The following is a 20,785-nucleotide window of genomic DNA, read 5'->3' on the forward strand; positions in this document are numbered from 1 at the left end:
TTTTGAAGTTTGGAGAGGAATTGGAGCTCTCTGGCGGCACAAAGGGGCTGGTTCTAAGCAGGACCAGCTTGCCCACTAGGCAGTTGCCTAGGGCGCTGGGAGGAGGGGTAGCACTACCAGCTTTGATGCAGCTGGTGCAGTATCTAATCCTTTGACATGCACTCAGGAGAAGACTTCGCTCCCCCTCACTTCTGGTTCCAGGAAGGAGGGGGGAGAAGCCTTCTCCCGCACATGCTTCAAAGAATTAGATGGCATACCGCCCATATCAAAGCCAGTAGGGCAGAGCTGTGCTGCAGCACACTCTGATGGGGGGAGCAATGGAGCACAGCGCTGAGAGGGAGGGGGCGGCAGTGGGGTGGCAGGCAGGGAGCCTACCTGGGGTGCCACGCACCCTAGAGCCGGCGCTGGTTCTAAGGTTACCAACCTCCAGGTGTTGTAGCAACACAAATGCGAATCACGGAGAAGGAGCAAAAGCGGGGAAAGGCACAGCCCCCCGTGATGAGTAGTCTATAATTAATAGTTAAAGATTCAATCTCACTAAAAGCAAATGAAGCACAAACATTCCAAAGTCCATTCCTATAGAGACATTCAGATAAATTCATGACAGTAATCCACGGAACAACCACAAGGTGGAACAGGTAATATGCCCAAAAGTCCTTAATAACAGTTCATAAATGAATCCAAAGATGTTTCTCTCTATCCACAGAAAGACACATCCTGTTCCAACCACTGAAGAAGAGGATTCAACTCCAGACAAAGTTCACACCCCAGGCATACAGCCATGCAGCTAATGAGTATTTCTGGAGTACTCGGGCCCTGCCTGAATACTGCCCGTTTCATAGGCCCAGCGGAAGAGCTTCGTCTTACAGGCTCTTTTACTCCATGACTCTATAAGAACATAAGACAAGCCATGTTGGATCAGGCCAATGGCCCATCCAGTCCAACATATATTGGCCACTGTGTGACACAGAGTGTTGGACTGGATGGGCCACTGGCCTGATTCAACATGGGTTGTCTTATGTTCTCATAGAGTCATGGAATTAAAGGGCCTGTAAGACGAAGCTCTTCCACTGGGCTTTTGGTTGAGGCAGGTGTCCTATTCCACCAACTATTTCATCGATCGACCTCCCTTGTTGTGACATCATGCTCTACAGCCTCGTTGTGGTGCTGAATCGGATTATTAACACCATCGCTTCTTCCTGGGCCAAAAACAGTTGTATTTTGTGAAATGTGCCCTTTCTGCTGGTGATCACCTTAATTCGTTTTATTGTTCTGCTGCTTTGGTTGTATTGTATTGTTTTAAATTTGAATTGTAGGTTTTTATTGTCCAATATAAGAGCCCCATGGCACAGAGCGGTAAAGCTGCAGAACTGCAATCGGAGCCCTCTGCTCACGACCTGAGTTCGATCCCAGCGGAAGCTGGTTCAGGTAGCCAGCTCCAGGTTGACTCAGCCTTCCATCCTTCTGAGGTCGGTAAAATGAGTACCCAGCTTGCTTGGGGGGGGGGGCGGGAATGTAGATGACTGGGGAAGGCAATGGCAAACCACCCCATAAAAGCTCTGCCATGAAAACGTTGTGAAAGCAACGTCACCGCAGAGTCGAAAATGACTGGTGCTTGCACAGGGGACTACTTTTACCTTTTTATTGTCCAATTTATGTTGTGATTTGCCGTGAGCCCTTTATGGGAAAGGGCGGAATATAAGCCTACTAAGTAAGTAAATAAATAAATACATAAGTCTAGGACCCCATTTTCACAGGAGGCTTATCTAAGCTATACTTCTCACTGATCCAACACCACTTAACTCTTCAAGGTTCCAAGCAAGTTCTGAATTTCTGAATGCCACGTTCAATCACCTTTTGGATGCCCTCCTTAGAGACTGTTTTCCCACCCTTACCTGCCCCCCAGCCATTTATTTATCAACAGTTGTCTTGCCAATTTCCAGCTGTGTTTTTTTCTGAGCTTATTAGATACATCCCTATTAGGAATATTTTAGATTCTGTTTCTCTTTGCTTCTTCTTGTCAGAATATGGCAGAATAAAAATTGGACCCAACAGCTCGCAAACAGCCAAACAGGGATCTTTTATTGCCGTATTAATAGTTCCCTAGGCTTGCAGGGAGAATGCTACCATCAGCAGAATTGCGGGTTTTTCCTCCTCCCTGAATCACGCGGGTGGCACAAAATCATTTTTTTGATCAATCAAGTCTTCCCAGATCTCCTTCTCCATTTGATGTGGAGTCCATGCCCTCGGGGGCCATACTGTATAACGCTGCTTATTATTTCCCCGAGGATATGGCTCTGCTCTTTGTAGTCATCCCATTTTAATGCCGTTTCGGTTACTCTTGTCCACGCGACTGTCTCATTTATTCCGTTTTTAACATTAAATCCTCATTGTGCTTGATGATGCCTTCTGACGGGGGTCACCCTATTTATATCACCAGCTTTTAGTGCTGAATAAAAGAGACTCCAGGGTTTCTTTCTGAAGAATTCTTTCTGATACCCTCTCTTGATATATTGTTTAGCTGTCTGGTTACTGTAAATGACCCCATCATGTGTTTTCTTTAACAGTATTGCCTGATGGGAGTTAGGAGTTAGATAAGGAATTGGTCTTCTTTTAATGGCCGTGGTCATTTGCTCATATAGGGCTGTCAGCTCCAAATATCTAGAGCAGGGATGTCGAACTCATGTGTTATGAGTCCAGTGAGTCTGTCTTAAATGAGACCTTGCCAGGCCGGGCCATGTGTAATGTAAAATGTAATGCTAGGTAGCGGAGATGTAAGCTTTATAAAGGTCATAGACAAACACAATTAAAGATTCTCTTTAAAACTTAAAATATGCTTAAAAGATTCACACTCTTGCAATATTTTTTTTATTTGACAGTTTCTGATAACTGACACCTCTTGCTCTGAATTACTGCATCAAAATGTCTGTGCTGTAGCAATCTTGAGTATGCTGTTCAGATATGTGTCTGTAAGTTGTAAACCTACTTTTGTTTATTGACATCCATTACAGAAATCTCATGGTCAATGCTTTGAGCCTAAGACCCAGAGGAAAATATGAAATGGCTGGGCATTGTGAGCTTTGTACATAAGCTGCTTCATGTGCAGGTCAATCAATGGAGAAAATAGAGGCTTTGCTCCGTAGCTCTTGTGCAATTGAGCAAGCCTGGCAAAGCAAGCTGTGATGCAGAAGGAAGCAAGATAGAGAGAAGGAAGCAGATGACAGGGAGTTGCTTGCAGGCCTGATAGGAGCCCACTGGGGGCCTGATCTATCCCCCAGGCTGTACATTTGACACCCCTGTCCTAGAGCTTTTGGGGGCAGTTCCTGGGTGGGCGGGGTTGGGGGAAAGGTGGGACCTCTGTATGGCACAATGCTCCAAAGCCACCCTCCAAAGCAGCCATTTCCTGCAGGGGAACAGATCTCTGTCACCTGGACATCTAGAGTTGTCAGCTCCTGGTTGGGAAATACTTGGAGATCTGGAGTGCGTATTTTGATAGTCCACAGGGCTTCTTTTTTTGTAGAAAAAGCCCAGCAGGGACTCATTTGCATATTAGGCCACACCTCCTGACACCACCATAGTTTTGCGCAGGGTTTTTTTTAAGAAGCCCAGCAGGAACTCATTTGCATATTAGGCCACACCTCCCAGCGCCAAGCCAACCGGCACTGTGTTGCTGTGTGTCCCTGCTCAAAAAAAGCCCTGATACTGCAGCAGCTGTTTGGGTTCCATTCACAAAGGATCATTCAACTGAGGGAGGCGTGGCCATCTGAAACATGACAATTTCCTAGGACACGCGTCTTTGCTTTACTCCAGTCGTCTTCCAAGTGTTCCCAGGCTTTTTGGACTTAAAAAGTTTGAGCACTGCATTTTAGATGTTCTGTTAGTCCTGGTCAACTTGCAAACGCTGTTATGTTATATTGTTACTGTTGATGGAAACTCAATGTGAATTTGTGTAGCACTCTTGTCTTGTTTGTATCCATATTCTAGCGTTTGACGGTCCTACTAGAGATCATTGTTTATAAGTAGATATCTGTTATTGATAAACAACTCAGCAGTAGCGTGCAATTAAATAGTTTCATTTATAGCAGGGGTGGCCAACGGTAGCTCTCCAGATGTTGTTTTGCCTACAACTCCCATCAGCCCCAGCCATTGGCCATGCTGGCTGGGGCTGATGGGAGTTGTAGGCAAAAAACATCTGGAGAGCTACCGTTGGCCACCCCTGATTTATAGCATATTTGTCTTGTATCTGTATGTATTGTATTTTTGAATGCTGTAAGCCATCCTGAGTCCCTTGTGGGGAGAGCAGGAGGGGGAGATGATAGACAGATAGATGATAGATGATGATGATGAAGAAGATAGATGATAGATAGATGATAGATAGATGATAGATAGATAGATAGATAGATAGATAGATAGATAGATAGATAGATAGATAGATAGATAGATAGATGATAGATAGATAGATAGATAGATAGATAGATAGATAGATAGATAGATAGATAGATAGATAGATAGATAGATAGATGTGTCTGTCTGTGTGTGTGTGTGTGTGTGTGTGTGTGTGTGAGAGAGAGAGAGAGAGCGCAATTCTAGATGCTGTTACACCCTTCTAAACCCATTGACTTCAAGGGATTACACTGTTAACAGCCCAAAACACCTCCTACCTGCCTCCCTGTGTCACTATGGAGGGTCTCTAAGGGTTTCTTTGTGTTTGTATCTTAGCAGCTTCACTGACATCCACTTGCCTCCATCAACAGAATTCCCCCCATCCACCCACAGGTTTGGTTAAACTAGTTTGCTTCCAATGGAACTATGTTTCATAGGGTTACCAGCTCTGGTTTGAGAAATACCTTGGAGATTTAGAGCAGGGGTCTTGAACTCATTTGTTATGAGGGCTGGATCTGACATAAATGGGCCAGGCTGGGCCATGTTGGACCGGGCCATGTGTGTACCTATTTAAGATTAGGTAGCAGAGATATAAAGTTCATAAAGGACACAGACAAATATGGATAAAGATTTTTTTAAAAAACTTAAAAAAATGCTTAAAACATTAGCACTTGTTGGTCTTAAAGCAGCTTTCTTTGTATTTCTCCCATGGGATTCAGGGGACTGGGCAAAAGAAGCTCTCACTCTTTCCCTTCCTCCCCAGGGGACCAGGAGGGGGAGGAGCCTCAACCAATGGAAAAAATCGAGGGTTTGCTCCGTAGCTCCTATACAATTCAGCAAGCCTGGCAAAGCAAGCTGTGATGCAGAAGGAAGCAAAAGAGAGGGAGAAGGAAGCAGACAAGAGCCAGTTGCTCAAGAGCCTGATCCGGCCCCCGGGCCACATGTTTGACACCCCTGATTTGAAGTGTGGAGCCTGTGGGTGGTGGGGTTTGGGGAAGGGACAGACCTCAGCAGGGTATAAAGCTGCAGAGTCAGGCATGGAATTCTTTCAGGAGCTCTTTTGCATATTAGGCCACACACCCCTGATGTAGCCAATCCTAATAGAGGTTACAGTAGACCCTGAAAAAAGACTCCTGTTAAGTTCTTGAAGGATTGGCTACATCAGGGGGTGTGGCATAATATGCAAAGGAGCTTTTGCTAGAATTCCACCCCTGCATAGAGATCACCCTCCAAAGCAGCCATTTTCTCCAGAGGAACTGATTCTGGTCATCTGGAGATTGATTGTAATAGCAGGAGATCTCCAGGTGCAGTTTGGCAATCCTAACTGCTTCATTATTTACTAGGCTTGCCAATCCCCAGGTCCCAGCAGGGGTTCTCCCGCTTTCCCAGGCTCCTTCCCGCCCCCAGTCAGCTGACCAGTAGGGGGAAGCCCCGCCACCACAGCCACCATGTGACTTTCTACCTCTGGAGGCTTCAGTCTCCGATTGAAAGGCTTCCTCTTGGGATGGTGTGTCTGTGTTACTTTGAAAAAGTTGGCAGCAACTCATGAGTAGAGACACCAATCCCTTGCTTCAGAGTCGCCAGAAACAGGGTGGGGGGGAGGGAAATGTCTGCTGGGCACTTCATTATTCCCTATGTGGAGATCGATTCTCATAGGGTATAATGGGGAATTGATCTGGAGGTAGAGGCACCACATTTTCAGTATAACATCTAGTGCCTCTCCCCAAAATACCCCCCAAGTTTCAAAACGATTGGACCAGGGGGTACAATTCTATGAGCCCCAAAAGAAGGTGCCCCTATCCTTCATTATTTCCTATGGAAGGCAGGCATTTAAAAAGGTGTGCTGTCCCTTTAAACGTGATGGCCAGAACTCCCTTGGAGTTCAATTATGCTTGTCACACCCTTGCTCCTTGCTCTGCCCCAATGTCTCCTGGCTCCACCCCCAAAGTCCCTAGATATTTCTTGAATTGTACTTGGCAACCCTATTATTTACCACTTGCCATGTTCCCCTCTCAGAACTCCAGCTTCCCCCCCCTCCTCCCCCCATGCATGCAACTGCAGTTCTTGTGCTTGGACAGAAAATATGAATTATCATTTCGTTTTCATTGCAGCCGTTGAGTTCCAAGGCCAGTTTGCTCCAATATCTCTCAGTCACTGCGTACAGTAGGATGGAGGTGAACTTTTTGGAAAGAAAAGAAATACCTATCAACCTACTCAGGCTACCTAAATAATTTATATCGCTGTAAAGAAACCATCGTCAAGAGAGTTTATTTTTAATATCGCCTTGTGCATTTTGTAGATGTCATTGCTGAAGAAGCCAGAAGAGAAGTTTGTTGTGCTTAGAGTTTGAGTTTCCAAAGTTGCAAACTTTGCCAAGTGCAGACCGTGAACGCTCCTTATCATGGGTTTCAGGGCCTCTGAAGTGGCAGAACGTACAAACACCCAAGCTCACACTTCATACTCCCACAAACATGTATCCATGTTCCTTCGTTTTCTACCAGGCACTTTACAAATCTGTCCTGCTCAGCTGGCTGCCTGCCGCAGACCCGTTGGGACTGTTTATTCTCAAACATCTGGAGTGCGGAAGGGCTAGGCCAATGCAGCTGCAAGCCGTTGGGATGAACCTTCAGATGTAAATATTTTTCCTGATATTGCCATCGGCTTGCCCCTTCTCTGCCCACTTCTGCATTTCATAACTGGTTTATTTGAAACATTTATACCCCACCAGATTAGGGTTGCCAATCCCCAGGTGTGGGCAGGGGATCCCCCGCTTTGGAGGCCCTCCCCCCAAATGTCTGTTGGCACTCCATTATTCCCTATGGAGACCGATGCCCATAGGGTATAATGGAGAATTGATATGTGGGTACCTGGGGCTCTGAGAGGGCCTATTTTTTTTAGGTAGAGGCACCACATTTTCAGCATAGCATCTGATGCCTCTCCTCAAAAGACCCTCCAGGTTTCAAAAAGATTGAACCAGGGGGTCCAATTCTATGAGCCCCAAATGAAGCTGCCCCTATTCTTCATTATTTCCTATAGAGGGAAGGCATTTAAAAGGTGCATAGTCCCTTTAAATGTGATGGCCAGATTTCCCTTTGGAGTTCAACTGTGCTTGTCACACCCTTGCTCCTCACTCTACCCCCAAAGTCTCCTGTCTCCACTTCCAAAGTCTCCAGATATTTCTTGAATTGGACCTGGCAACCCTATGCTGGATCTCTCGGAGTGGACTGGAAAGTGAAAATGGCACTGGAACAAGTCCAGCTGAGAAGGCTCTGTGGTGATAAGAAGCCACTGGAACCATTGGGCTTCATGGTGCTGATGATGGGCATCAGCTGACCCTTTGCCTCAGCCCACATGAGGAGACAGTTGGGGAACTGACACTGATTACCAATGAAGAGTTCTAATTCATTGCCCCCTGAGACCCTGGAAGAGTCTCCGGTGTTTTTTCACCAACAGCTCATAATGTCCCCATTGGGAAATGTGCCTGTGTGTTAAGTGACCAAGCCACCCCTGCCTATCTCCACAAACTCACAAAACATCAAAAATTGCAGGACATCGGAACTTTTTTTTTTTTTTGGTAGCAGGAACTCCTTTGTATATTAGACCTCACCTCCCTGATGTAGCCAATCTTCCAAGAACTTACAGGGCTCTTCTTACAGGGCCTACTGTAAGCTCCAAAAGGATTGGCTACCTCAGGGGAGTGTGGCCTAATATGCAAAGATGTTCCTGCTATCAAAAAAGCCTGCAGGACATAGACACCACAAGTGGGCAACAAATTATTACTGATACAGAATAGTTTTATTTATTAGTTTGTTTTTTTATTAGTCCACTTATTTCCGACTTTCTTCTCTATGGGGACCCAAAGTGGCTGACAACATTCTCTTTTAAAAGAGGCAGATCTCAAACAGAGATGCTTCAAAGGGAGATTACAATGTGAGATTGTTGAACTTGAGTTCATTCACAGGTTCGGAACAGTGACACACACCCCACCCCCAGGAGTGGCATAGCAATTTATCTCACTACACGTGTCATGATCTGTGCAGGACTAGGAGACAAGGCCTAGGGAAGCCTAGAGACCAGTGTGGGAATAGAAAGCAGACGCAGCCTACAATCTCACAATGCCTGGTACCTGCTGTATCCAATCAGTGTCCAGGGATTGTGTGAGGAGATGGATACATAAACTATGTGTGCTGTGGAAATGCGTTCTTTTCTCTCACAGAGTCAGGCTGGGAGGACAGTCTGTGGCTGAGAGAAGGATCCCTCACTCAGAAGGTAGAGTGAGTCACAGGCAGTTGGCCTGGGGAAAAGGGCTGTGGGCCCTGATGACTAACAAGCTAGGGGGAGTACAGGTAGCCGTGTTAGGGCTTATTTTCATTTTCCTTTATCCACTGTTATATCTATTAAGCACCTTGCCTTGTTCAAATACCCATCCCAGTATTAATAAAGCTTTATTTTTTTTTAGTGTTCTCTGCCTGGTCATCACACCTGTGTTTCTCGGCTAAAAGGTGCAGTTTTTTGTTGGGCTTGGGAGGGTACTCTGGGCCTCCCCGAGGGACCATAAATCCAGAGTGGTGGCACCCCCATCCGGGTCATGACAACGTGGTAATTTTTGTCTCCCAAGCACTTCCCTTTCGCTCTAATCAAGCTGCTTACTATGCACATTGTACTTCTACATCCTGAGTTCCTTCTTTGCAACATCACTCTTACCTTCTGACTACAATGTTAGGACTCGGAGGCCTCCCTTCCAACTCATTACTGACAAAGGGAGCTTTGACTCTCAAAAGCTCATATCACGGACATCTTTGTGGTCTCTAAGATTCTCCTGGACTTGAATCTTACTTTTCTACAGCACACCAACATGGCTACCCACTGAAATGAACATTCTCCCTGTCTCCACTGTGTCCTCGCAACAGCAACCCTGTGAGATAGGTTATCAAAAAGCTTCCATGGCCCAATGGGGATTCAAACGTGGATCTCCCACATCCCAGTTTAACATTTTAACCACTACACCATGCTGTTTCTCATACTGCAGAATTATAGGCTGGTACCCAGAGTTAACACAGTTAAAAGAGTTTTACACACCACCAGGGCTTTTTTGGTAGACAAAGCCCAGCAGGAACACTTATGTGCATATTAGGCCACACCCCCTGATGTCCCCATTGTTTCACACAGGGCCTTTTGTAGACAAAGCCCAGCAGGAACTCATTTGCACATTAGGCCACACCTCCTGACACCGAGCCAGCCGGAACTGCATTCCTGCTAAAAAAAAAACCCCTGCCCATCACTAAATGCTTTCTGGAACAGAATACTTTCACGTGTCTTCTTGAATCTATAAATGGGGAGATGCGACTTGGACCCTGAAGCAAACAGCCAGTCGACATAGCGGCAGAGTTATATGAAAGGAAGGAGATTGTAAGCTGCTCTGAGACTCCGAGTGAAGGGTGTCATGAGCCCTGACGAGGAGGAGCTGAAGGGGTTAACAGACCTGGAAGAGTTGCCAGCCAGTTCCTCAGCTGAACAAACAGCAGCTGGCCCATCAATCACTCTCGGGCACCAGTGTCAGCTGTTGACGATCAATCTCCTCCAAGCTCTCCTCCTCCCATCTCAAGAGTTCGAAGCAAGCTCTGGAAAGAACTTTCAGAGTGAAGAGATGAGGCACAACGATGCTTCAGATCTCTCAGCCCTGAGTTCTAGCAGAGTCACTGCCACCCAGGGAGCAGGCTGATTGAGACTCCCATATAGCTCCGACCCAGGACCTGGTAACCTTGTGGAAGCAACAAGTCTATTCTCTGGCTTGCATCCACACTCCTTCCTGATCCTGACCTGCTTGATTTCCTTGGCACCCTGACCTTTTGGCTTTTGGACATTGACTTCTAATTCCGGTTTGTGATTCTGCATTGGTGACTTGGCTCCTGCTTGACTTCCTGGACTTTGACCTTGGACTGGCTTTGGACTCCTGCCTGCCTGCACCCTGAGAACGTGACAAAGGGTGGGATACAAATCCAATCTCCTCCTCCTCCTCCATGCTAGGACACTTATGCCAATGCACCCAGCTGTAACCGCACTGCCACCATGTAATTTCAGAGTCACACTATGCAAGAAAGCCAGTTTGGTGCAGTGGTTAAGTGTGTGGGACTCTTATCTGGGAGAACTGGGTTTGGTTCCCAACTCCTTCACTTGCAGCTGCTGGAATGGCCTTGGGTCAGCCATAGCTCTTGCAGACCTGTCCTTTAAAGGGCAGCTTCTGGGAGAGCTCTCTCAGCCCCACCCATCTCACAGGGTGTCTGTTGTGGGGGAGGAAGATAAAGGAGATTGTGAGCCACTCTGAGATTCTGAGTGGAGGGATATAAATCCAATTATTTCTTTTTTTGGAGGGACATAAATCCAATTATTTCTTCTTCTTTTCACTACAAAAGCATGTGCTGTGACAGCACCACAGACTTTGTGCACCATTTGGGACACCTTTGCAGTCCATGCCCTTACTTAGATAGTCCAGGCTAAGCCTGATCTCGTCAGATCTTGGGAGCTAAGCGGGGCTGGCCCTGGCTAGTGCTTGGATGGGGGGCCTCTAAGGAACAGCAGGGTCATGAGGCAGAGGCAGGCAATGGCAAACCCCCTCTGAATGTCTCTTGGGTCGCCAACAATCAGTTGTGACTTGACAGCAAAAAATCATCACGATTGCCGCCCATGGGATCGAATCGTGAAGAATTCGGCATTCGGAGAGGGGGAACTCATGTAAAGATTTCCAGTAAACAAAACCCCCCGGCAATTTCAACATTTTAAAACACAGAAATATCAGATGAGCTTGTCATCCCTGAAGGAAAATGTTTCTGAAAATGCAGTGGAAACACCAGGTTTTTTTTAAAAAAAGTTTTCAAAGTGAGGTCATTGTTTTTACGGCCCTCATTTCTCTGATTTATGTCAGACACTTTTGACAAGATATTGTGGATGTCGTATTTCAGTTTTGGTGAAGACAGCCGGCCATGAAAGCTGTTGTAAAAGTGGGGTGTGGGGTGGAGTGAGGGGAGAGCTTTGGTCGAATTTAAACCAGCAGCTGGAAGGGAAAAAACACCTCAGGCTTTATTTCCAAAACTCAAAATGTTGAGGTGGTTGTTGTCGTGAAAGAATTAAAAGGGAAATCAGAATGAAATGAAAGAATATATGCTTTTAAAAAGAGACCCCCTCGGTGCAGGGAGAAAGATGTAAATCTGCAGCAAAAGGACTTAATCACATAGCTGCCTTTAGGTCAAAGTAACCTAATTCAGCTTATAAACTTTTGCATCCAACCGCCTGAAGTTGTCTGAAAATTTCCAGATGTGTTCTACTGTTTTCATACAATAAGTCAGAAATTCACTCTGGTCTATTCAGTGGGTTTTATCCCAAAAATTCTGAGGATTCTGGGGGAGGGACATGAATACAGATATCCCTCCCCTACATCCATTTCTCTGTCCACTACACCACGCTGGTTCTCCAGCCAAATTTAGGACAGAGATGACCATGGGTTCTGTTGGAACAGGTCACTTTAAGTAGCATACCTAATGGAGAAAGTAAGGTCATCTAATGGAGAAAATAAGGTTCTATGCAGATCATCCAATGTTATGCAAGCCAGCCATTTGCCTCTGCATCAGAAAGTGGAATACAAGAGAGAGAAGAGCAGGCAAACAGAAGAAAAAGAAGAGGACTGTAGCTTTATACCCCACCCTTCTCTCTGAATCAGTCTAAGAGCGGTTTAAAATCTCCTTTACCTTCCTCCCTCACAACAGACACCCTGTGAGGTAGGTGGAGCTGAGAGAGCTCTCCCAGAAGCGGCCCTTTCAAGGACAATTCTCCGCATGGCCGGCCCTAGGGTTCAGGGTGCCCCAGGCAGGCTTGCCGCCTACCCACCTCCCTACCCTCACTGTCTCCCTGCCCCCTCCCAACCCCACAGAGGCTGCATGCCAGTCAAGCACCCTCCTCGTTCGCTCTCTGATGACCAGTCATCAGAGAGCAAGTGGGAAGGGTGCCTGGCCAGCATGCAGTCTCTGTAACGTTCTCTGAGCATTCTCCACCCAAAAGTGGAGGACGCTCAGAGAGTGCTACAGAGACTGCGCTCTGGCCTGGCACCCTTCTCGCCTGCTCTCTGATGACTCCGACTCTCTGATGACTCCGATATGCAAATCGGCTCCTGCTGGGCTTTTTCTACAACTAAAAACCCTGTGTGAACAATGGTGATGTCAGGGGGTGTATCCTAATATGCAAATGAGTTCCTGCTGGGCTTTTTCTACCAAAAAGCCCTAAGGTAATATAAAAAGGCACTGCCATATCAAGTTGGATGCAGCGCGGTGGTTTGGACTGCAGGAAGTCCCTGGTTCAGCTCTCACCTCAGATGCAAACTCACAGTTTCTCTTTTTGCCAACCAATATTCTCTTAACTCTAGCCCCTCCAGCCCCCCCCCCCCCCCCATCTAATGTGGGGATGATACTATCACACACTGCAGGGCTGATTATTTTATTGGTTTTATTTACAGCGCACCTTTCTTGCTGAGCCTCACGGCAGATGACAAATAGCACAATCAGCCAGCATAAAACAACCAAAGAACAATGCAATCGTTCTAGGATTACAGGTATCTTCTAAACAATACAGAACGTGGATAAGGAGGAAAATAACAAGGCAGCAAAAGGTGTTGATAGCTACCATAATCATTGCTGTGTAGGTTTGCCAAGTCCAATTCAAGAAATACCTGGGGACTTTGGGGGTGGAGCCAGGAGACAGTGGGTGGAGCCAGAAGCAAGGGTGTGACAAACACAATTGAACTCCAAAGGGAGTTCTGGCCATCCCATTTAAAGGGACCACACGCCTTTTAAATGCCTTCTTGCCATTGGAAATGATGAAGGTTGGGACACCTTTTGGGGGGGGCTCATAGAATTGGACCCCCTGGTCCAATCCTTTTGAAACTTGGAGGGTCTCTTGAGGAGAGGCATCAGATGCTATGCGACAAATTTGGTGCCTCTACCTCTAAAAACAGCCCCCACAGAGTGCCAGATACCCGCTGATCAATTCTCCATTATATGCAGGCCTCAGATTCAGCAGGAGCTCACAGGAGCATAGCTCCTGAACCTTTCTGAGGGTCCCCCCCTTCCTTGTCCATTGAATAATAAGTGCAGCTGCATAACAATCCCTGGATTAGGAGAGCGGGCAGCCAGCCAGCCACCAGGGGTTTTACCACATCCCAGCAGCCCTCATTAACCCCTGGAGAAGCCCAAGCCACCCTTCTCCACTTCTTATGTGATTTTGGGTGGCGGGTGGCTTGCTGGCCTTTTGACCTACACATGGGTCTCTAGCCAGCCCAAGCAGGCCCCGCTCGCCCAGGACTCTCCTTTCTTGCATTGGGTTGCTTTTGGCTGGGGGGGCATATGCTAATGTGTTATGCTAATGAGCTCCACCACCTATTTCTGTACAAAATGATTCCATAGAGAACAATGGAGTGCCCAGAAGACATTTCCCTCCCCCTCCCCACTTTCCGATGACTTTGAAGCTGGGGGAGGGGCTCCAAACCGGGGGACTCCCTGCCCCCACCTGGGAATTGGCCACCCTATTGCCATGGACTACTTAGGGTGACGAAAATGTTAAACATGAAACCCTTCAAAGGAAAAGGAAAGGTCCCCTGTGCAAGCACCAGTCGTTTCCGACTCTGGGGTGACATTGCTTTCACAACGTTTTCACGGCAGACTTTTTACGGGGTGGTTTGCCATTGCCTTCCCCAGTCTTTTACACTTTCTCCCCAGCAAGCTGGGTACTCATTTTACCCACCTCGGAAGGATGGAAGGCTGAGTCAACCTTGGGCCGGCTACCTGAACCAGCTTTTGCTGGGATCGAACTCAGGTTGTGATCAGAGAGTTCAGATCACAGTATGCAGTACTGCTGCTTCACCACTCTGTGCCATGGGGCCCTTCCAAAGCATTCTACAAATACAAAGCCATGATTATACCAGTTTGTCTCAGTGGCAGGCAGCAAGACGCTCAGTGTTATTTCTTTTTTCCCTGGTTCGGTCATGGCAGAAGGCTGCCAGAAGGTGTGTCTTGGCCGGCCGGGTTATTCCCTTAGGCCCGGAGGATGTTTATTCTTGCCTGGGCACTGTTCCCACGGGCGTGCCAGCTCACCCATGGCTTGGCCGGCAGGCAAGTGGTTCTGCATGGGTGTGCCCTTGCCTTGGCGCAGCCTGAAGAGCTGCTCTCGAGCAGGCCAGGACGCGATGTGGATCTGATCCACGCCACAGTAGCAGGTGGGTCACAAGTCGCCGGGCTCGGGTTTCTCTCTTTCGCAAGAGGCCTCGCCTCTGTTTTTCTTGTGTGATTGAGACTAAGCTGTTGAGTGCTGCTGAGCAAGCCAAGGTAAATGTCAATGCAATGATTTATTCCTTGATATGTTATAAACCCCTACGTGCACACAGGGCGGGTTCCGGAATTTGGGGGGTCTTGGGCAGAGGACTCAGGCATCCCCCCTGGCCCAGGCCCCTCTTTTTGCCCACCCACCCACATGCCCCCACTTGCTTGCACATAATTGCACAGCCCATTTGGCGTCCCACCACCTGCCTGAGATCAGGGCCATTAGAAGAAGAAGACCGTAGATTTATACCTTCTCTCTGAATCAGAGAGTCTTACAATCTCCTTTACCTTTCTTCCACCCACAACAGACACCCTGTGAGGTGGGTGGGGCTGAGAGAGCTCTCCTAGAAGCTGCCCTTTCAAGGACAACCTCTGCCAGAGCTATGGCTGACCCAAGGCCATCCCAGCAGCTGCAAGTGGCAGAGTGGGGAATCAAACCCGGTTCTCCCAGATAAGAATCCGCATGCTTAACCACCACACCAAGGAGGCTGCCTAAAGTGTGGTCCTGGGGGGGTGATGCTAGGGGCCCTCCTCAGCAAGGGAAATAGGTGAGCGCAGTGGCATGGCATAGCATGGCTCCTTGCCTCAGAGCGTGCGCACTGCCTGGCCACCATCGGTCAGCCCCCCAAGGTCCAGAAGCTGCCGGAAGCACCCAGGAGGCTGAGCGACAGCAGCGAGGCGGCACATGCGCTCTGAGGCACAGGAGCTGCACCACACCTCCGGAATGGCACTTGCCCTCGCTAGGGGGGAGGATTTGGGGAGGAAGGGTGCAAGTGGCAGGGCAGAGGGGCTGCTCTGAAGGGTGGGCTCTATGGCCTTGTACCTTGCCGAGGCCCCCCTCCAACCCCCCCCTCTCCTGGATCCACCGTCAAAGTCTCCAGGTATTTTCTGACACAAACCTGGCAACCCTACTTTCCCCCAATGTTGCTGGGTGGTGGGTGAACACATGAACCTGCCTTATACTCAGGGTTTTTGAGCAGGAACGCAGTTCCAGCAGGCTTGGTGCCAGGGGGTGTGGCCTAATGTGCAAATGAGTTCCTGCTGGTGAAATGATGGTTATGTCAGGGGGTGTGGCCTAATATGCAAATGAGTTCCTGTTGGGCTTTCCCTAAAAATAGCCTTGCTTATACTGAGAGCCATTTTGGTGTAGTGGTTAAGTGTGCAGACTCTTATCTGGGAGAAGCGGGTTTGATTCCCCACTCCTCCACTTGCACCTGCTGGAATGACCTTGGGTCAGCCATAGCTCTGGCAGAGGTTGTCCTTGAAAGGGCAGCTGCTGTGAGAGCCCTCTCCAGCCCCACCCACCTCACAGGGTGTCTGTTGTGGGGGAGGAAGATAAAGGAGGTTGTGAGCCGCTCTGAGACTTTTTGGAGTGGAGGGCGGGATATAAATCCAATATCTTCTTCTTCTTCTTGAATCTTACCCTCAAACCTTCAGGGTCAATATTGTCTACTCAGACTGGCAGTGGCTGTCCAGGGTCTCCGGGCAAAGTAGCCCATACATTCAGGAATGAAGGGGGGGGGTACCCAGACCTTGGAATACCAGCAGTCAGGAGGACAAGGGCAGGTTTTATCCAGCCACTTCTCTGAATACCCTCCAGGCCCCCGTAGGGGTCAGTCACCAGAGGTCGACATGATTTCCAGGTGCAGACACACATTAAAAAATACAAAAATAACAACAACAAAGGGAATGAAGGGGAGCCATTAGGAGGTAACTGGGAAAGCAGAACTCCATCACAACTTGCTATTCTTCATTCAGCAGGATGAAAATATTACTTATTATTATTAACTTTATCCAATCCTGATAGCCAGTTTGGTGTCGCGGGGAAGAGCTGCAGACCCTAAGCTGGAGAACCATGTTCAAATCCTATTCAATTTCCCACTCCTCCATAGGAAGTCTGCTGGGTGACCATGGGTTAGTCACAGTCCTCTCAGAGCTCTCTCAGCCCCACCTCCCTCACAGGGTGTCTGTTGTGGGGAGAGGAAGGGAAGGAGATGGTAAGCTGCTCTGAGGCGGCTTTGGGAAGGGCAGGGTCTAAAACCAACTTGTCTTCTTCTGGGGTAGTCCCTACGACTGCATTTTAACCTCTACTATCATATACATAGACACAATCAGGGTGGTTACAGAGGTGCATGTGACCTTTGATACAAGAGTGATTAAAGGAAAGTAAAATAAAAGATAAGTTTATTATCTGCCATGCGCTCCTGAGTGATACAGTAAAGGTGATTAAAGAAGATAAGAGCCCTGCTGTGATCCATGTAATTCATCCATCCTGTTTCACACAGTGGCTAATGGTTGCCCTGGGGGGGCCAAAAGGTAGGGCATAGAGGACTTCCCCTGATATTGACACCCAGCCCTGGGATTCAGGGATCAGATTAGACCCCTCCCTGTCCCAAATCTGTCTGACACATAATCATGAGGAAATGATGAAAGATGACAAACTGTCTTGTGATTCATTTTATTACTGCAGGGGTACTAGCTAGATTTGTCCCCAAAATGTCTTTCCTTATTTATTTAGGAAGCTTATAAGGCGCCTCGCCTCTGTCTAGTTGGGAGGCGGCTCAGAATACAAAAAAGCCATACAATACAATAACCCCAAGGTGTAGGATTGCCAGCTCAGGGTGGAATGCATGGCCTTATAGGGTGCCGAGGTCCCTCTGTAATGTCCCCCTTTGGCAGTGGGTTCCCAAGTTAGAGTACTCACCCGGGCACCCGTTCTCAGGTCCCTTCAGCAGAGACAAACTGGCTCGAAACGTCAGCTGTTTATTTGCAAGGAGACAACACCAACAACTTCAGCTAACATACAATAGTGGAAACGGAAAGTTATAAATATAATAGAACAGTCTGCTCTTCCCCCAACATCTGTGTAGATAGACAGACAGACAGACAGATAGATAATATACAACAATGGAAAGTTAAATAATTATATATATAATTGAACAGTTTGCTCCTCCCCTAATATCCGTGTGACAATGAGATGATAGATGACCAATAGACAGACAGATTTTTTGGTAGCAGGAATGTGGTGGCTTGGTGTCAGGAAAAGGAAAGGTCCCCTGTGCAAGCACCAGTCGTTTCCGACTCTGGGGTGACGCCGCTTTCACAATAGACCTTTTTTACGGGGTGGTTTGCCATTGCCTACCCTGGTGTCAGGGGTGTGGCCTAATATGCAAATGAATTCCTGGTGGGCATTTTCTACAAAAAGCCCTGTGTGGAACAACAGCGATCTCAGGGTGTGTGTGGCTTAATATGCAAATGAGTTCCTGCTGGGCTTTTTTTTTTCTAGGAAAGAATCCTGGACAGACAGACAGTCAACATAACAATAGTGGAAACAAACAGCTGCATATATATAACAGAACAGCCGGCACCTCCCTTAATATCTGTGTGATCGACAGACAGACAGATAGATATTTTTGTAACCCCACCCTTCTGAGGCTGCACCACCACCACCCCACCCCCGCAATGGGTGGTTTGCCATTGCCTTCCCTGGTGTCAGGAATGTGGCCTAATGTGCAAATGAATTCCTGGGGGGCATTTTCTGCAAAAAGCCCTGTGTGAAACAAGGGCAACATCAGGGGGCGTGGCCTAATGGATACAGATATATTATATTTTATATATATAAATAGATATATATATATAAATAGAACAGCGGGCACCTCCCTTAATATCTGTGAGATTAGACAGACAGACAGACAGATAGTTTTTGTACCCCCCCCCCAATCTTCCGGCCTTTCCCAACCCAGAGCTGGCAACCCTTCTCCCCATGGATTCCCTGCATCCCATGTGCGGGCCTATTCCGTGGCAGTCTGCCTGACCCCCCCCCCCCGCCGGCCCGGGCAGAAGCGCCCCGGCAGCACCGCCTCATCCAAGGAGGTGTGGATAGCTCTGCACATGCTCAGAGGAGCCGGCTTCTCCCACTCGGGGGCTGAGCTGCCGCGGAGGGGAGGGAGAAGAGCAGGGGAGGCGGGGCGAGGCGGGCGCCGCCGGGGAGCCGCCGGGGTTTGAATGGGGCCGGGCGGGAGCAGCTGCGGCAGGAGTCGGCGGCGGCGGGGAGGCGAGGCCTGCGCGCCGGAAGTGAGCGCCGCGGTCGGAGCTGCCGCCTGAGGAGACGGGGAGGGAAAGCCCGGCCGGCGGCGGCGGCGGCGGCTGAGGCGGGAGCGGCGGGGAGACGCTTTGCGGCGGCTGAGGCGAGGCGAGGCGGGTCCTCTGCGCGTGAGGAGCCCCCCAGGGGTGGAAGCAGCAGCAGCAGCCGCCCCCCAGAGAAGCCCGGAGGAGGAGCCGCCGCCCGGTGTCCAGCCGCAGCCGTCATCGTGAGCGCCGCTTCTCCTCCTCCTCCCTTTCCCGAAGCCACCACACCTTCTCCCCCACCACCATTTTCCAGCAGTCCCGCCCTTGGGAAAGGAAGGGGGGAGAGTGAGGGGGGCCGTATCCCCCTCGGAGGAGCGGGCTGAGGTGGGGGCTCCCCTCCCCCAAATAAATCCCCTGTTAGGTCTCTTAACCCCCCCCCCCCATAAATCCCCAGTTGGCTCCCCGAAGAGGTTTCCTCAGGAACGGCGGGGCGGGGTGGGGTTGGCACGAAATGGTGGCTGGTTGGAAGGTGTGGTGTCTGGGAGCCGGGGAGGTGTGGGGTGGGGAGGGGGAATCCTGTTTCTAGGTCAGGCTGAGGCCCCCCAGCCCCTCACACGGTGGGGTTAGGGGTCTCAGCTGTGGGAGCGGGGGAGGGGAGGAGACAGGGGGTAGTGTTTTGGAGGTCCCAGGTGTTGGAGGGGGGAGAAAAGAGGCAGTGTTTTGGAGCACCCACAAAGTGGGGTTGGGGGTCCCAGGGGATGGAGGAGGGGGAGAAAGACAGGCTTTTTGAGCACTCACATAGTGGGGTTTGGGGGTCCAGCTATTGGAGGGGGGAGAAAAGAGATAATGGTTTGGAGCACCCATATAGTGGGGTTGGGGGGCCAGTTGTTGGAGGAGGGGGAGGAAGGAGACAATGTTTTGGAGCACCCATATAGTGGGGTTGGGGGGTCCCAGGTGTTGGGAGGGGGAGAATGAAATAATGTTTTGGAGCACCCACCTAGTGCGGTTAGGGGTCCAGCTGTTGGAGGGAGGGTAAAAGAGACAATGTTTTGGAGCACCCTTATAGAGGGGTCCAGCTATTGGAGGGGGGTGGGAAAGAGACAGTGTTTTGGAGCACCCGTAGGGACAGGGTTGAGGGTCCCAGCTGTTGGGGGGGGGGTAGGAGGAGGGAAAGGAGAGAATATTTTGGAGCACTCAGTTCTGAAATGGGGTGTGTAAAAGGCAGAGCTGCTTCGTATCTGTTTGTTGCAAATAAAGGGAGGTAACTGGGCAGGGCTGCTGGTTGGTGGATGTGGGAAGGGGAGATCCAGATCTGTTTCTTGATTGTGTGCGGGAAATGTTTGCCTGTGGAGGAATCGCCCTGGGCTCCTAGGAGGAAATGGGTGAGGGGCAGCTGTGACATCCCTCTGGCCTGCCTGTGGTGGCGAAGGAGATGGTTTTGCGACAGAAACTGGCATAACGCCCCTTGGGATCTTTCCCCCATATAGGAAACAGCTGGTGAATTCGTGGGGTTTCTCCCCCATATATTAAACAGCTAGAAGAGCTATAGGAGGGGTTTCTTCCCACCATATACTAAACAGCTGTTAGGTCAAGCCTCCACCTTGTCTTTCCCTTCTCTGAAATCAGTTGAGCTACATAAAAAAGGTAGATCTGATGCTGTGATTCGTAGTTTCCCCTTTCTCCCCCTGTCTTTGCCCCTCTGAAGTCAGCTGTAAAATGATGTTATCATCTGATATGCAGTTTCCTCTTTCTTGTCTTCCTTTGCCCCTCTGTTCTGAAATCGCTCTCCCAGTGACATTCCCGTAGACTGGCTATTGAATCTGCGTAAAAATTGGAAAGCGATACCCGCCCAGGTTTCAAAATAAACTTGGAGGTTGCAAGGGGGGGAGGGAGAGGGAGTTTGTACTGTAGTGAGGTATTCAGAGGGTGTGGACTCCAGCACGACTGCACCCTGTGGAGCTGGAAAGCAACCT

At 49.0% G+C, this 20,785-nt stretch overlaps 1 protein-coding gene across 3 annotated transcripts in view; it reads left to right on the forward strand.

Annotated features, from left to right (window-relative positions):
• The first annotated feature begins 19,018 nt into the window (after window positions 1–19,018).
• The window catches only part of RAPH1 (Ras association (RalGDS/AF-6) and pleckstrin homology domains 1), a 125,286-nt gene continuing 123,519 nt past the window's right edge, over window positions 19,019–20,785 (forward strand). For all 3 annotated transcript variants that reach the window (XM_060256937.1, XM_060256938.1, XM_060256939.1), the window contains exon 1: window positions 19,019–19,054. The gene's annotated coding sequence lies outside the window, so the exon portion shown is untranslated. The remainder of the gene's footprint in view (window positions 19,055–20,785) is intronic.

Source organism: Heteronotia binoei, chromosome 16 (genome assembly GCF_032191835.1).
Source record: "Heteronotia binoei isolate CCM8104 ecotype False Entrance Well chromosome 16, APGP_CSIRO_Hbin_v1, whole genome shotgun sequence".
Classification (NCBI taxonomy): Eukaryota; Metazoa; Chordata; class Lepidosauria; order Squamata; family Gekkonidae; genus Heteronotia; species Heteronotia binoei.